General features: G+C 34.6%; 1 pseudogene; it reads right to left on the bottom strand.

The window, feature by feature from the left end:
- Nucleotides 1-332: 332 nt before the first annotated feature.
- Nucleotides 333-1353, bottom strand: LOC109454101 (methionine adenosyltransferase 2 subunit beta; annotated as a pseudogene).
- Between the last annotated feature and the right edge of the window lie 4717 nt (nucleotides 1354-6070).

Here is a 6070-nt window from a genome sequence, read left to right on the forward strand (position 1 = left end):
AAAATGTAGAGGTTATAGGAATGGATAATGCATTTCATCCCCCTACCCCCAAAATATAAGTCTACAGCAGATGCTTCATCCTGATTCTCAGATATTTAAGAATAATCATCTACTATACTCAGAGCCAGAACAAACAAAATGATGAAAAGAAACATTACTTCAAACAAGGCATTATTGCCTGTAGTTTTTTACACAATTTCACTAGTTCAATGGCATCATTTACCTGAAAGATCATGAGTCACAATTAAAGAGCACGCATACAAAACTATGTCCTTTTTTCTTTATAAAGTGCCACATACTATATTTATCATTACAAAAAGACAACACATAGACTAATGAAAGACCGTTTGTCTCCATCTCTTATCAACGAGGAAAGGGCCAGAGTGATGCTTTGCTTCCAATTTAAAATGGTGTTTACTGGTCAATGCCCAAGGTCTCTCATTTGGAGCAGTCAAGCTGAGCATTTCTTGGACGTTGTGCTCCTAAGACAGGACTGTCAGTTATAAGTTTTAAGTGATTGCTGGGGAGGTTGAAGTCATCTGCAATTGCACGTACCATTTCATACTTGGTCATCTGTTCATTGCCAGACCAACGAAAAGTTCCTTTAATTGATGGATCCAGCATTCTCTTCTCTGCTAACGGACAACATACGGTGGCTATGTCCTTCACCTGTGTAGGGACTCTGCTGCCAGGGGTCCATGTTCACCAACTTGTTGCTGAACTTCACTTTATCAAACATAACAGTCATGGCACTTTCTTCGAACTTTGTGACCTCTCCATACAGAACAGAATTCTCAAAACAGCAGCTCCTAAATTGTTCTCCAGGACAACTTTTTCTCCTTCTAATTTTGTTTTGCCATACAGATTTAGGGGACTTCGTATGTCTTCCTCTCTATAAGGAGGATTTGTTCCATCAAATACAGAATCTGAGCTAAGATAGATTAGGAAGTCTCCAAGTGCAGCTGCTTCCTTTGCTAAATTCCCAGAAGAGTCCACATTAAGTTGAGCCGCAGCATCTGGATGACTTTCCACAACATCTGGTCTTCTCTCTGCTGCACAATGTACTGTGGCATGGCGATGAAAATCATAAATGATGTGATGAACTGCATCAGACTCCAATAGATTAACCTGTTCAAACTTTGGTCTTGCTCTTCTAAAACCACAGCCAAAGGCATTCAGCCAATTATTCTGCTGAAATTCTTTGTACATAGCTCTGCCAAGAAGCCCAGGGGCACCAGTGACCAGAACCCGCCAGAGGGGGATGTTAACTTCCTCCTCCACCAGCTGGCAGTTCCCGAGAAGGAAATGAATGGAGAGCTCCTTCTGTGGCCCGACCGTGCCCGCAGTCTTCATGTGGCCGCCTCAGTGACCGCCACTTCGGCCCATCTTTATTTTTTTAAATATTTTTTTTTCAGTTACAGTTGGCATTCGATATTAATTTGTGTTAGTTTCAGGTGTACAGCACAGTGGTTAGACATTTATGTAATTTATGCAGTGATCCCCCTGACTAGTCTAGTACCCACCAGGCACTATACGTAGTTGTTACATCATTGACTGTGTTCTCTGTGCTGTACTTTACATCCCCATGACTATTTTGTAATTACCAATTTGTGTTATTTAATCCCTTCACCTTCGTCACCCAGCTCCCCAACTTCCCTCACCTCTGGCAACCCCCAGTTTGTTCTCTGTATCTATGAGTTTGTTTGCATTTTGTTTGTTCATGTATTTTGTTCTTTAGATTCCACATATAAGTGAAATTATATGATATTTGTCTTTTGCAGTCTGAGTTATATCACTTAGCATAATACCCTCTAGGTCCATCCATGTTGTCGCAGATGGTAAGATTTTATTCTTTTTTGAGGCTGCGTAATATTTCATTGTGTATATGTACCACATCTTTATCCAATCATCTATTGATGGGCAATTGGGATACTTGCTTATCTTGGCTATTGTAAATAGTGCTGCAATGAACATAGGGGTGCATATATCTTTTCAAAATAGTGTTTTGGATTTCTTTGGATAAATACCCAGAAGTGGAATTGCTGGGTCATAAGTTAGTTTTATTTTTAATTTTTTTAGGAACCACTAAACCATTTACTGTAGTGGCTGCACCAATTTGCAGTCCCACCAACAGTGTGCAAGTATTTCCTTTTTTTCTGCATCCTTGCCTACACTCGTGGTTTGTTGATTTATTGATGATAGCGATCTTGACAGGTGTGGGGTGATATCTCATTGCAGTTTTAATTTGCCTTACCCTTATAATTAGCGATGTACATTGAGCATCTTTGCATATGTCTATGGGCCATCTGTATGTCCTCTTTGGGGAAATGTCCATTCAGGTCTTCTATTAATTGGGTTATTTGTTTGGTTTTCTTTTCTTTTTTTTTTTTTTTTTTTTGGTGTTGAGCTGTATGAGTTCTTTATAAATTCTGGATATTAACCCCTTATCAGAAGTATCATTGTCAAATATCTTCTCCCATTTAGTAGATTGTCTTTTCATTTTGTTGATGGTTTCCTTTGCTAAGCAAAAGCTTTTTAGTTTGGTGTAGTTCCATTTGTTTATTTTTCTTTTGTTTCCCTTACCCAAGGAGATAGATCAGAAAAATATTACTAAGAGCGATGTCAGAGAATTTACTGCCTATGTTTTCTTTGAGGAGTTTTATGGTTTCACGCCTTACAAATAAGTCTTTAATCTATTTTCAGTTTATTCTTATATACGGAGAAGGAAGGTTGTCCAGTTTCTTTTTTTTTTGCATGCGTCCATCCAATTTTTCCAACATCATTTATTGAATAGACAGTCTTTACCACACTGTATGTTCTTTCTTCATTTGTCATAGATTAAATAACCATGTAGGATGGGTTTATTTCTGGGTTCTAAATTATCTTCCATTGATCCATGTCTCAGTGTTTATTCCAGTACCATGCTGTTTTGATTACTATAACCTTGTAGTATAATTTGATATCAAGTAGCGTGATACCTACCACTTATTTCTTCTTTCCCAAGATTGCTATGGCTATTCTGGGTCTTTTGTGGTTCCATATAAATTTTAGGATTTATTCTACTTCTGTAAAAAATGACATTGGTATTTTGATAGCAATTGCACTGAATCTATAGATTGCTTTGAGTAATACAGACAATTCCTATCTAGTTTCCTATCCATGGGCGTGGTATATGCTTCCACTTGTTTTTATTTCCTTCAATTTGTTTTTTTAGTGTCTTATAGTTTTTCAAGTATAGTCCTTGGTTACATTTATTCCTAGGTATTTTATTTATTTATTTTTGATGCAATTGCAAATGGGATTGTTTTCTTAATTTCTCTTTCTGATAGTTCATTATTGGTATATAAAAAGGCAACAAATTTCTGAATATTAACTTTGTGTCCTGTTACTTTACTGAATTCAACTGACATTGCAGAAATACAAAGGATTATAAGAAAATATTACAGTTATATGCCCACAAATTGGACAATTTGGAAGAAATGGATAAATTTGTAGAAACATACAATCTTCTAAGGCTGAATCAAGAAGAAACAGAAAGTCTGACTAGACCAATTACTACAAATGAAATTGAATTGGTAATCAAAAACTCAAACAACAAAAATCCTGGACCAGAGAGCTTCACAGGTGAATTTTACCAAATATTCAAAGAAGAATCAACACCTGTCCTTCTCAAACTATTCCAAAAATTCAAGAGGAGGAAAGCTCTCAAGTTTATTTTACAAGGCCAAGATTATTACCCTGATTCCAAAACCAGATAAAGACATTACCAAAAAAAACCAACAGCAAAATTGTAGGCCAATATCCCTGATGAACCTGGAAGCAAAAATCCTCAAGAAAATATTAGCAAACTGAATTCAGCAATACATTAAAAAGATCATACAAGACGATCTAGTGGGATTTATTCCTGGGATGCAAGTTTGGTTCAATATCTGCAAATCAATTAATGTGATACACCACATAAACAAAATGAAAGATAAAAATCATATGATCATATCAATAGATACAGAAAAAGCACCTCACAAAATCCAGCATCCATTTATGATAAAAACACTCATCAAAGTGGGAATAGAGGGAACATACCTCAACATAATAATGGTCATGTAAGACAAACCCACAGCTAACATCATACTCAATAAGGGTAAAGCTAAAAGCGTTCTTCTTAAGATAAGGAATAAGAAAAAGATGCCCACTGTTATTCAACATAGTATTGGAAGTCTTAGCCACAGCAATTAGACAAGAAAAAGAAATGAAAGGCATCCAAATTGGAAAGGAAGAAATAAAACTGGCATTATTTGCAGATGACATGATACTGTAGATAGAGAACCCCAAAGTTTCCACCAAAAACTATGAGAACTGATGAATAAATTCAGTAAAGTAGCAGGATACAAAATCAATATTCAGAAATCGGTTGCATTTTTATATACCAATAATGAACTGTCAGAAAGAGAAATTAAGAAAATCCAATTTACAACCTCATCAAAATTAATTAATTAGTTAATTATTAATCAATTAAATACCTAGGGATAAATGTAACCAAGAAGGTAAAAGACCTGTACTCAGAGAACTACAAGACACTCAAGAAAAATACTGAAGAAGATACAAATAAATACAAGCATATACCGTGCTCATGGTTAGGAAGAATTAAAATTGTTACAAATATCCATACTACCCAAAGCAATCTATAGATTCAATGCAATCCTTATCAAAATACCAATGACATTTTTCACAGAACTAGAACAAATAATCCTAACATTTATATGGAACCACAAAAAAAAACCCAAATAGCCACAGCAATCTTAAGAAGAACAAATCCATTATTAAAAGAGAAAGCTTTCGTAAACACTGAATCCATCTACAAGTATCTACATTTATTAGACTTTTCAGTAGTTTGCTTCCATTGAATCATGCTTATTGAAATTGCACCCCAACAAATAGCACCCATCAGCTCAAAAGACTACATCTTGATAGAGTACATGTATTTGGATGCAAAAAAATATTAAATGACATTTTTCTTCATTTACAAAATAGTTTCTAAATGTGCTGGCAAATTGCTCTACTTATTGGTTTTTATCTCACCATTAGGAATTTTTATCTAAGTACATCATATCCATTTGTTTTTTTTCAGTTATAAAATGTTTTCTCTTAGATGAGAACACTTTTATCAGGTTGGATGAAAATACCATGTAGTTATTTGGTCAGAAAGAAACTCCCTGTCTTGCAAAATAGTCTACCAGAATAGTATTATTAAAATTGTTTTATAATATATAAAATATAGCATGATGATATGGGGCATAGTTAAGTAGCCATTATACATTACAAAGGAGAGTCAGCAAAATAAAATCAATAATGTCTCTTGCTTTATGTCTGCCCCAGTGGTTATTTATTTTAGGTTAAGAACTACTAATATTTGAACTTAACAGAGGACAGAAACTCCAAGAAATACAATTTTCTTATCAGATTTTCTTTGATACAGTTTAGGAGGTTACTTTATACAGCAATTCACCTAAAAGTCTACTTTTTTTTTTTTTTTAGCATAAATATTTTACTGGGCTGGAATTTAAATGTTGTCTGCTAAGAGGACTAGTTTTGTTTGTCAAGAAAGTTCTTAGAACTCCTTTCAGAGCAAAACCATTGAGAAATTGATATGTGCATATGAGTTTTAAAATTTTTAGTTAAAAACAAAGCTGTTTTTATACATTCCCATTTAGAAACTATTTTTATCAGTTATTTGTTGATAATATTAAGGAAAAAGATACGATTGGAGGTTGAAGAACCGGTGGGATGCTAAAATACAAGTGTTTTGTGAATTGTTTTGAAATTGTCAAGGAAATTGAGGTACAGTGAACCTTGGAACTTCATTCTGATTTTTCTGTGTGGTTAAAAGCAGGAACAAATGAAGCCAGGTACAGAGTGTCTTGCTTTAATCTGATGTACTCTGACATAAAATCATAAGCAAAAATACAGCAATATAACATCAGGTACTGCTTCAGAAATAGGCTTACATGCATTTCCATCTGTGTGATGAATAAGAATTACAACTGAGAAATTCTCACCTAGCTATCTCACATAA

This window comes from Rhinolophus sinicus, linkage group LG05 (assembly GCF_036562045.2).
Source record: "Rhinolophus sinicus isolate RSC01 linkage group LG05, ASM3656204v1, whole genome shotgun sequence".
NCBI lineage: Eukaryota > Metazoa > Chordata > Mammalia > Chiroptera > Rhinolophidae > Rhinolophus > Rhinolophus sinicus.